Here is a 12423-nt window from a genome sequence, read left to right as displayed (position 1 = left end):
CAGTTGTAACTAGTCCCTGGCGGAATAATACCTGTAAAACCAGCTTCTGTGGTTTATTAAGTCGAAATAAGCGTGTAGAAAGAAAGAAAACGTGTTTAGGCCCAGTGGCGGAGGCTTTCTTCTCATCCTTTCCTCGACGTAGACAGATAGACTCGACTGTCATCGAAAAGATTCGGATAGGTTCGGGTACGCATGCGTCCTTCGGCTGGTTTGCTGCGGCTCTGTTTGAGCCTGACAGCTGTGTCAAGCTAGCAAAAACAGCAACGTCTCCTGTCCAGAGCTACACAAAGTAAGACAAATGTAATGTTCTTCGTTGACCAGTTTACTATTGACGATTTACAGACATGTTTTGTAGCATATTTTCCGAACGAAAGACTATCAACGTTTACGTAAAAATATAGATTACACTCTAGGAGCTTGAATGTATCATAAAGCTACCCGCCTTCAATCAGATATACCTTCAAATCTAGGATGTAAATATTGACACAGATTTGTTGTGTTAATAAAATAATATACTATTTGATTAATTTATCCATCTGCTATTATAGCCAACTGTGAGCTACATATAAAACCTAAATGGACTACAAATTATTCATACCTGTAGAAATGACATTTTTCTACTTTCCAAACTAATTGTGAAGTGAAAGATTTTTTTTAAATAATTATAAACCATTTTGTTTTAAAAGATTAAGCATGACTTTTATTTAGGTGATGAAATTAAATAATTAAAAAAAACATAAACATAACACAGTCCGTCCATAATATGTTCAAAAAGGGTAGAATGAAGCTCATCTTTGTTTTCTACCCCTAAAATTAATAGACTATCTGGTTTCAACTGTCTTTACAAATAGAAATATGAAGAGAGCAACTCCTTTACTCTTATAACACTAAATAAAATGGTTGTTTGCGCCATTAAAGTCTGTCACTCCGAATTTATTATTAATAAGTCACTTCTTAAAACTGTTGATTGCACTGGCTTTTATCAAGGGATATAAGAATTAACAAAATAAATACATAATTTAAAATATAAAGTGGACCGGATTCAAATGCACGCTACGCATTACAAATAAATAAATAAATAATAATAATAATAATAATAATAATAATAATAATAATAATAATAATATTCCTTCCATTTCAGAATTTATTCACTTCCAACCCAGTGACATTATTTTTAAACAATGATTAATTGATGCTTGTAGCAATACAGACAAAAAAAGTGGAAAAAGTCAATAAGCACTTTTTTTAAGCAAGAAGCATTCTGAATCTAAAACGAAAAGTAAAAATGTGCAAAACACTTAAAAATAAAATGTAAAAACAACGACAAAATAGGAATATGATTATTTTTATTCAGCGCAACATTAAAACCTAATGTGGGGATCAAAAATTGGATGCTTTCTTGGACATTCAGTGTCGTTAACGAACGCTTCATCAGCGACAAACTGGACGTATTTTACTCCAAAATCGATTAAGCTGCTTTTATTTTTGAAGTTCCCACCGGATGTGGACTTCTTGCTTCGCGCTCTCCAGCTTGATACCCGTCGGGTCGACAGACGCTGCCTTGGAAACGACATAAATCCAGTGCGTGCAGCTGGGTTTCGAGCGGGGACCTACATTTCCTCACTTCAAAGGCTTCCGCCCCTCTTCTGTCCTCTTCCACCTCTTCTCCATCCCTTCCTCCATCCATCCATCTCTTCCTCCATCTATCAGCCAGCATGGGGGATCTGAAATGAAGCGCGGCGCAGCGGAGGAGGCACGGCGAGGAGCTTCGAAATAACCGAGAGCGAGAGAGGAGGTGACGGGAGGTGCCGCAGCCAGGTAAATGTGAGCGGATTTCCAATCAGCTTCGCATGCCACGGCCGTGGCGTGGAGCCGTGTCCATGCGGGGGCACGTAGCCACGGTGGAGACTGAGGGGGAGGGTGGGAGAAAGGAGGATGATGCATTTGTTTTTGTTATTGTTGCACGCAAAACAATAAAATAAAAATAAAAAGACAATACGTGCGTACAAACGTGATCAAATAAATGCGCGCGGATTTATCTGTATGTGTATGTTTTAATGAATTAACGCAAGACAGGCGCTCCTTTTGCACCATTCACACCATTTTCTCCTCCCCTGTGTGGCGGCGGCGCGCTGGTCAGGTCTCTCTCTCTCTCTCTCTCTCTCTCTCTCTCTCTCTGCTTGCCTGCAACAAAATGTCACCAGTTGGGAGGATTTTTCTTGCAGGATTTGGCAGAAAACACGCTTCAGGCTTCCAAAGAGAGAGGCAGATAGAGGGAAGGAATGGAGTATAAAGAAGAGGAGGTGTGCGGAGGATTCTGTCTGTAACGGGGATCCAGTGGATCTGCTCAAAAGTAGCTGCTGAAACAGAAGAGAATGGCACCAGATCTATGCTAAGTGTTGACATAGGGTGTGCTTTAAAATGGACGGCATAGAGATGTTGTTTTCAGTCTAAAAAAACATTATTATGATGATGATGATTATTATTATTATTGCTTTTTGATGTTACAGCTTTTGTTGCTTTAAACATGCCTTCATGTTTAAAGTCCTCCTCCGTCTAAGCCAGGGGTCCCCAAGCTACGGCCCGCGGGCCGGATCCGGCCCGCCACGTCATACCAGAGAGCATTCAGTGTTTTTTTTCATATATTGTATTTTCTGGTTTATATGTGGATTTTTTTATATGGGGCTCTTGAGCAAATGTGAAACTAACTTTCCCTCAATGGAATATATACTAGTCAGTCCCAGTCTCACTCACGGTTTTTTCCATTTTCATTCTGGGTAAAAATCTATCTACAAGCGCGAATGTGTCGTCGCCAGGCATTTCCTGTCATTGCAAACGAATAGCTCAATCCTTGTCCCGTCAGATAGTAAAATTGTCCCCCAGACATTTAGTTTATTCACATTAGCAGATGGAAAGTTGATTTTGATGATGAGAAACTGGATTCATTATTGTGGACTTTGATGCTGCTGCTCTAGTGGCTTGTAGTTCATGACGCTCTTAAGCTTTGGCGGATTGTTCCTGGTCATTTGAGGGTGATTGGTTTGATCTGAACCGACCATGTTTACGTGTGCAGTCATATTCATCCCAGGCGGGAAAATGAACGCTTCAAATGAAACAAAAGTCCAAGTTTTTACTTTAAAACATGTCAGAATAAGAGACGAATGACCAGACCTGATATATATTTTATGGCGATTTGTAAACGGTCGTCCTCATCATAGCTGCTCTCTCTCCATTCGGAGTCCACTTCAGGGGGTTCTTTCATGTCTGAACTCGGATTAGATAATAGGCTTTTTTTTAATGCTTATTTGTGAAGCTGCTGTACAACAGAGTCGTATTCATGAGAGGCTGTGCTCACAGAAGCTTGTGCTGATTTATTACATAAGCCAATGATAGAGGAAGAAGGGCCAAGAAGCCTCAACTCGCTCACACATGGATACTTAACTTCAATGAGTGAAAACGAAATATGGAGGGAGGCCTTGGTTGGTTGGATAAAAGGAAATCTTCTGGAATTTTGCAGCATCTTGTATGCTCCATGATTCAAGAAAATATTTGGTGGTTAGACCACCAATATGTTGGTGGTCAGCTTGTTTATCATTTATTGTGATAAGACTGATTTGTCATTGTCGCGGTAAATTCCAGTTAATGATGTTTAAAACCTCCTAAAAGTGTCCGTATTGTTGGAACTATTTTTTTTTTGCTATTCCACTGTTTGTTCAGTTAATGTGTGACAGTAAAATATCAATAGATTAGAAAATGTGATTAAATGCAGTCACTGTGTGGATTTTAGTGACACAAATCACACGTTATGTGCCTGGTTGTCCTAAGGAAGCGTATTGCTTTATTATTTAAGAGCTTTTATTTGTGTTTGTGGGACTATAATTCCTGCGACACTCAGTCACAGCCATGCAATTTCTTAAAAATATAATAAATAGTTAACGTCACCTTTATCGTTATTGTAATACTACCACAAAATATCGTGATAGTACTTTAAGTTCATGTTGCCCGCTGCTAGTTTAGAGTAAATATTATTCATGACAATACTGCTTTCAGGGGCAAATCCACCAAACACTCGTTCATGGTTTGAAAAATCCTCCATCATGTTGTTGCATGTAGATCTGCTTTTTTGGCTTCACTGTCATGATAAAAGGTTTGCTAATGATTAGATACACCAGTGTTTCTTAACCCTGGTCCTCACCACCCTCCTGCTCTGCATGTTTTAGATGTTCCTCTATTCCAAAACAGCTGATTCAAATGATTGCATGACAGTCAGGTACTGCAGGAGCCTGTTAATCACCCAGAGGAACAATTCAGGTGTTTGGCAGAAGGGAAACACCTAAAACATGCAAGACATGGGGGCGGTGAGGACCAGGGTTGAGAAACACTGAGATGCACAGTAATTAGTCGTGAAGAGTTTTATTAGCTTTACTTCATGGCAAAATAAAATAAAATTTCCACCAGTGCAGAGCTTGTTCAACAGTTGGTTTTCCGCCTGTGACTACAGTCACTTAAACTAAAAAACACTTTATCCTGTGAAAAATACTTGTGTGCTGTGTGATTTATGAGTAGAGCAATGAGGAAATGGTCAGCAATGTTAGTACAGTTAGTTCACAAACGTTTAAGGAAAATAGAAATAGTTACTGCAAAAGGACAATGACTATTTTAGTAATCAATTCTTTGATTGATGATTAATTGATTAATCGGATTAAAAAAAATTCAGCATTCTGCAAATTTTTTATTTTATCACTTGAGCATTTTTATACAATATAAGAAATATAATAAAAATGCAACAAACAAGTAATTAAATTCTTTTTTAAAAATAAGAAAAAAACATTTTATTTCCTGAAATGCAACTATACAGCATTCCTCTAGTGTAAACTTGATTATTTGTAGCAAAGGATAACACATTGAAGGGCTAATCTGTTGATTATTTTTATGATTAACTTACTAGTAATTGGATAGCGAAAGGTGCTTAATACGACTTTTTTTTTTTTACAGAATTTGAATGTTAATAGATTATTAACTTAGGTCACGATTATTTCACTAATTGATTAATCATTGTTAATTGTGATTAATCACAATTTATCCGATCGTTTCATCTCTAGATAATTCAGTTATTTTCCTCATGCTTTAAAAAAGATAAATGAAAAATAATCTACTTCTTGCTTGCTTTTTAGTTTCTCCTAACAAATGAATCATTTAGTCAACAGTTTGTTTGTTTTTTTTGTTGAGGTTGGATTTTTAGTAAACATAACATTGTAGGTTTTGTCAGGATCTGGACACATTTTTTTAAAGCATTTATCTAGAAACCCCCCCCCCCCCCTTACATCTGTGAGACTGTAGCTTCACTCTGCCTTCACCTGTCGTCCTGACCCAAAATCCATCTGGTCCTTCTGGGGTCGTTCACAGTGCAACAATCACAGATACACGTGTGTGTGTGTGTGTGTGTGTGTGTGTGTGTGTGTGTGTGTGTGTGTGTGTGTGTGTACTTTGACCCAGCCACATAAGGACACTCATCGTCCTGCTCGTACCCCGGTCTGCCGCCTTCGCTGTTTCTGGCTGCTCTCTGATGTCATGAAAAATTTGTAGTTTTCTGTCTGGCTTTTCTTCCTCCCCGACTGACGCAATCTGCCTTAGTCAGCGGTTTCCAGGCTCGTTCATTTACAGCATGGAGATCGATGCTTCTCTGCGTGGAAATGGCGGCTGTTGCTTGGCGTTTTGGTGTTCATGCTCGGGTGTCCCTGGTGGGTTATTGGTGAAGCCAACGATCCTGCTTTGATCCTAAGTACTAATCTGTGGCCTCCTGCCTATGATAATATATCAAAGAAGAATGCAATAATTGCTGATCTGAGCACATCTAATAGGTAATATTGTCATTGCTCCTTCAGTTGAGCTTGTATTTTGTTTTCCCCCACTGAGGTCAGAAGTCATGGTGAGCTTTCACGGTTCAGTGCTTTATCTGAGATACCTGCAAAATTTTATAAATTGTTAGACAAAAGAGTGAAGGTAAAGCCTGATATTAGAGGAAGTCAGAGATTGTTTCCAGTGATGGAGAGTTTAAGTATAAGGTTTTTTCATTGAAGTGAATCCCCAGTATTCACGGGAGCTAGGGAGTTAGCTAAACTCTACAAATACTTGAGACGCTCCTCTAAAAACACTCAGAGTTTCTCATCTTAGAAGTTCAAATATCAACTATACCTTACTACAGTGGTGTGAAAAACAGCTAGCGCCTTCCCTGATGTTCTAATTTGTGGCATGTTTATCACAATTCAGTGTTCAGAACATCAAGCCAATGTAAATATTAGCAAAATAGCAGTTAAGTTATGTTTTAACAGGAGGGGAATCACTTTTTCACATAGGGCCATGTAGGTTTGGATTTTTATTTTCTCCCTCAGTAATAAACACCTTCATTTAAAAACTGAATTTTGTATTTACTTGTGTTGTTTTTGACTAATATTTCAGTTGATTTGATGTTTTTACACACTAGTGTGACAAACATGCAAACAAAAGCTATGAAATCAGGAACATTTCACATCGTTACATGTATTAGTCCACACAGTGGAAACTGCCTTAGCACTAGCAGAAGCTAATCCCTGCAGTGTTCGTTCTCTCTGCTTTTGAGAATTCAGCCAATCAGCGGCAAGGAAAGCAAATGGCGGCCCTAGATTGGCTGCTTTGCAAACGCCAAATGTCAAGCAGTGTTGCATGTAGTGCTTAATGTTTTAGCAAATACTGTATGGAAAAATCTGCGTCTAGGCAAATTTTCCGATAATTTTAAGTTATGTTCCACAGAAAAATGTTTGCCAGTCTATAAATACTTCCAAAAGAAAAGAGGCATATTCTGTCCAGCAGGACTTAATGTTTGGTTGTAGCAGTAAAAGTGTGGCCTGAGAGCTGTCTTTTCTTGAAGACTGAGGTTTCATTTGCAAATCCTGAGTCTGTCAAAGAAGATAGATGTGACCATAAAGACATTACATGTCCTGAAGTTGTTACGTTTTCTGTCAGTAGGCTCATGCTGCTCAGCATGCATCAGAGACAAGCAGAAAAACGTTTCAGCATCGAATGAAAGCTTTCTGGAGATTTAGACTAACACTCTGCTGCCGAACAGAGGACTTTAATTTCGCTCAAGTTTCTTCTCTTCCTGTGACCTCAGCAGCAAATTCATCTGCAGCTGGATGTGATTTAAGCAAAAGGAACAGATTCAAACTGTGACGGTGGAGGGTTTTTACAACACTACAATCTGAAGTCAGTCAGTTTTATGACCCATTACTAATGCCTGTTCAGTGTCAGAGGGTTTCCCACAGCATATTGATAGCGATTGTAGCGATAAATATGCCATTACTCATTATATATGTTGTGTGCCCATCAATACATAATTGTATTCAAATTATTTCAATTGCAAGATTATGCTACTTAATTTGTTTTAAATCTTTTTAAATGTCTTTAGCCAAGATGGGAGTAATAAGTTGTGTTTAGTCTTATCCATAACACAGATCCTTCCATTGTTTTCACAGAGTTTCTGCAAATTTAAGACTTTTCAAGACTTTTTTTTTTAAGACCCTTAAGAAGACCTGGATTGTGACAGAAACCTACAAAAGAAAATCACATATTTTGTGGCTGTGGCTCCCATGTCTCTTTTGGTTCTCAGCTGTGTCTCTCTCCACATTAAAAACATTGTTGAATTAAAATCCTTGAAATGGCTGACACTGGTGCTTGACCACCGTGTTTAAAATCCATTAACCCTCAGATTCCAGAGTTCGCAATGCATCGAACGCTGCTCTTAGATCAGTGCTAGTCAGAGCAGCGCCGACCATTTTCTGGGGAGCTTTATTAGCCAAAACTGTGACATTTGTGGAATCTGTTTGTGGCCGTTGGCAGCAGCTTTGTGCTTCTCACACTGGCTGTCTACAGCATTAACCCCCATAGTGCCAAGCATTATTGCGCAGAATGTAGATAGCTGTGGCGAAGACGAATGTCATCCAGCCAATTGGTTATAATTTTGCACTTACCCATGACAGATGCAAAAAATGCTAGCTAACCAGCTAGTATATTAGCAACACATCAGCAGTAGACTCAGCCTTAAGGTGTATGCGACTCAAACTTTTGCCTGACAGGAAAATCCTGGAAGGAAAAAAAGTCTGCATAGAGTATACAATATTAAATGGTCCTGCCAAAAAGCAATAATAATAATAATCATCATCATCATAATAATGTTTTTTTAGACTGAAAACAACATCTCTATGCCGTCCATTTTAAAGCACACCCTATGTCAACACTTAGCATAGATCTGGTGCCATTCTCTTCTGTTTCAGCAGCTACTTTTGAGCAGATCCACTGGATCCCCGTTACAGACAGAATCCTCCGCACACCTCCTCTTCTTTATACTCCATTCCTTCCCTCTATCTGCCTCTCTCTTTGGAAGCCTGAAGCGTGTTTTCTGCCAAATCCTGCAGGTCCTGCCCATTAGTTGTAATTGTAAAGTGGCAGATAAAATAAGCCTCCATCTTTAACAAGTATCTGTGTCTTTTATGGGCACCTCCCTGTTTCTTCCCAGACCAGAGAAACTGGGACACTGGGATCGATGTGACCTGTCTTTTCCCAGTAGGACCTCCTCTTCCTACCATCCCTGCTTCAGTAGAACCCAGTTTGTTCTATACTGTGTGTGTGTGACAGTGTCGGGTCACATGGTTTTTGCCGGATGACTTGTTGCGATCGCGCTGAGGTTGGCACATTTAATTGTGGGAGACTGGGTCGCAGAGGGGCACGAGGGGAGTTTTTTTCCCGCAACACACAACCGGGCAGAGGGTGAATGCTCCCCGTTAACACAACACTCACAGCCCAGAGCTGACCTGTTTACTAACCGCATTAGCAGACAATAAAAAGAGGGTACGATACAAGAAGGTAGGAGTGGTGTAAAGCACCTTTAGCTCTGTGTAAAACATGTTATTTTAAAACGTTTTGATCAATGGTTTGATGAACAAATTAAATGTAAAGGTAACGATGGAGGAGGTACACTCGCTCCTCCAAACAGGTGGCAATAAGTCAACTACGTGCTTTGAACTCAGTCTATTATCCAAACGCCATCTAGTGGCCTGGCATGATAACTACAGTTTCCTCAAGGTGTTTTGGCGGTGGCGTTTAAACATGAAACGTTTCCAAACGGAGATCTTGTGTTAATGTTACCTTCAAGACTTAGGGACACAAAATAATGCATTGTTGAAGGGTGGAAAAATAAAGACGCATGTTTTGGGATATTTCTTTAGAAATAGCATTGCCTTTACTCTGATACCCCTAACAAAAAACCCAATTTCCTTCTGAAGCCACTTAATAAAAGCAGGCCATCTGTGTGCAATTTAACATTTGTGTAAAACATTGTGAAGGTCCCAGAAGTTTGTTCGAGAACATCATATAAGTGAAATAACCTGGTACTGGAACTAGTACTTTTTAAAAAAATCAATATTGAGGAATTATTGACTTTAAACAAACTCCTATTTCTTGCTAAATAAAGTTGCTTGTACGTTTGTTTTGTCTTATTTCAGTTGGACTAAGATATTTGTACTAGAAACTAGACCAAAAATACTTGGTAAGTTAGTTTTTTTTCTTCGTGGAGCTTTGTTTTCTTAGTCAGTGGCTGTATTTTCTCCACTGTAAACTAACTACAGTTCTGTCCCAATCACTCGTTCTGCTGCCAAAATCAGAAAGTCTTCCATAGAAACCATGACAACGACCCTACAGAGTCAGAGACCGCGTGTCAGAGAGCGGAGACGAGGAGGGGGGGAAAAGGGACAGAGGGAGGCAAGCATCAGGCTCCTCGCTTCCTCTCTGCTCTTCTGCTCTTTTACAGTTTTGGATGATTTGTTTCTAGGGAGGATTAGTACAAAACACTTGGGGGAGACGAGGGGAGTGGCTTTATAACTGCAATCATTTTTGTACAATGGCCTCTCACCCAAGAGCATCAGCATAAATGAAGACATCAAAGAGAGCTAAAGCTGGAAAAAAAGGGTGTGGGGGGGGGGTTGGGCGAGCATGGAGTTTTTGACACTGAGGATGAAAACAGTAAAAAAAAAAAAAAGGAGGTTAGAGTCACAAAAAAGGAAGGCGTTAAAATGAAGCCAGCTCGCACGTTTAAAAATTTAAACAATCTCGCATGGTCTGCCTAATTCAACATCAAACAAAAAACAAATTAATCTGGTTTTGGTAGCATCAAACAAATAAAACCCACCTAAAAATGCTTTTCATACAGCTGACAGCTTGTCCAACTCATTTTTTTAAATATTTTTTTGTTCAGCTCCCTGATGCCTCTTTGTTAAATGACATTTGGCTTAGCACCAAACGAGGAGCTCCGGCGCTCCACAGAAATCTTGACTGAGAATAAAACATTAGCTCTGTTTCTCTGTGTTGGCTCACTTCATTGTTTGTGCAGATTTCTTTTCTTTTCTTTTCTTTTTTTTCTTTTTTTTTCAAAAAAAAAGAAAAGATTTTGTGTGTAAGATGCGGAAGAGATACAGATATTTGTCCGGACAGCATCTGCAAAATGTTGAGAACAGAAGTAATTTACATATTTAGAGTATTTGTTACTACAGAAGAATCAGATTAAAGAAGAATTGTTGTTTTTATTGCGTTTGAAGGATCAACCCATCCAGAAGCAGAAGAAAAATCTCACCTTTTTGTTCCGGATCTTGTAAAATACGATGTATGGACCAGTCAAACCAGGGTTGTAATTATTATTTAATGGTTACAGATTCTTTACAGTTTTTAATACATTTGAGTTTCAGAGTACATTTTGTACATATGATATCGGTAAATATCAGTTATCGGCCATAACAGCAATACTGGTATGGGATATCAATATCTGTCCAGATTTTCATATTGTTTCATTCTTCAATTAAAGTATCAAAACCTTTGCAAAATTTCTCCAGGTTTGTCAGCTTGTTATTTACTTGAAGTTTTCCTTTTTTTAAGATTTGGCTGAGCCATGTTAAATTGAACACGTTCTCAAAGATCAATAACATTTTAATTCTAATGAACATCTAACACCGGAACTTGAAGACATTTTCAATCTCTAAAATAAATAAACAAAATAAATAAATTATGAAGTCTCTGTAAACAAAACTGACCTTTAAGAAAAAGGCTAGTTGAGACCAAAACGCCAGACTGAAGACTTTTGTCATCCAGTTTTTGGTAGAAAGAGAGAAACACCTTAAATTATGCAAATGGAAATGATTGTGCTCATTTTAATTTATCGTGAGATTAATAGATTGTTTTGCATATTGCAACAGGCTTATGTAACATGGAAAACGTACTGCGAATGAACATTTTACAGTGGGGAAATGTATTTATTTTTTTGTCACTTTCACTTTAAAAATGAATCCCAATTGATAAGTCACGCAGTGCATCATTTAATTACACCAATATATAGAGACAGAGCTCCTTATTTGAAGTAGTTACTGCTCAAATCTAATTAGCTGTGGTTATTTGGGTAAGTCCTGCAGAGCCCAGGGGGGTGGGGGGGATGTGACAGGTTGGATCACAGGTTGAGGCCGATTAAGTGGCTCGGTGAAGACGTGTTTGTTTGTGAGTGTGTACTTGGTCATTAGCTTGGGCTCAAGTCCATATTCCTGAACAGAAGGAGGAGTAATTAAAGTCAGTAAGGTTTTCTCCTGTCTCGTTGTCCATCTACACGCTTGTAAAATTAAAGTAACACTCAATATTGCTTTATGCTAAAGGCTAAAATATAATCTACGGCCTTGGTGGAAAGAGGCAACAGAGTGGGTTAATTTACCCCCTGTTGAGATGTCTGGGTGCGTGAACCAGTCTGGAGTGAGGGGTCAGAGGTGAGCGTGGAAGCTTGGGGTCTTTTATAACCTCCCTACAGGTCTTTACAAACAGGATCCAATCAGCTTTGGATCAGACGGATAAAGTCTCATCTGTAATTACAACCACAGACACTGAAACACTGAGAGGAAGCTATGGAACAGGAACTTCCTTCTGAATGGTTTCCTACGTATTTTAATTTATATTTCTGTATATAATGTCAAATTTTAGGTGGGTACAAAATGTTTCTGCCTTATGTAATCGATTGTCATAACATTGACAGAAATTTCATGTGGTTTTAAAGATCCTTCCTCATTATGTTCGTAGCAAATCTGTACACACAGCCCCACAAACACCCCAACCCAACACCCATCTCAGATCATCTGCCACTCCATCCCTCAGCCTTCACAGATAACATGAACACATGAACAGGCTGTGCTAAGAGCGGTGGCAGCAATCATGAATGCGAGAGGCACATTTTAGTTTTTGTTTTTATGTTTTTCATTTAGTGTTTAAGTGATACGTGTAACAGTTTGTGTTGATTGCTTTAAGACGTGGCTGGATCCATACTTTGAAAATTTATCTTGCTTTTGACAGGAATTGGAGTCCTAC

General features: G+C 38.8%; 1 protein-coding gene across 1 annotated transcript in view; it reads left to right on the top strand.

The window, feature by feature from the left end:
* Positions 1 to 201: 201 nt before the first annotated feature.
* LOC106954661 (wiskott-Aldrich syndrome protein family member 3) overlaps positions 202 to 12423 on the top strand; it is a 45027-nt gene continuing 32805 nt past the window's right edge. The window contains exons 1-2 of the mRNA XM_015044340.1: positions 202 to 289; positions 1492 to 1818. The gene's annotated coding sequence lies outside the window, so the exon portion shown is untranslated. The remainder of the gene's footprint in view (positions 290 to 1491; positions 1819 to 12423) is intronic.

Source organism: Poecilia latipinna, unplaced genomic scaffold (genome assembly GCF_001443285.1).
Source record: "Poecilia latipinna isolate Pla-1442-1.1 unplaced genomic scaffold, P_latipinna-1.0 Scaffold670, whole genome shotgun sequence".
Classification (NCBI taxonomy): Eukaryota; Metazoa; Chordata; class Actinopteri; order Cyprinodontiformes; family Poeciliidae; genus Poecilia; species Poecilia latipinna.
Note: the sequence above shows the minus strand (reverse complement) of the source record. Positions and strands in the feature narration are given on the sequence as shown.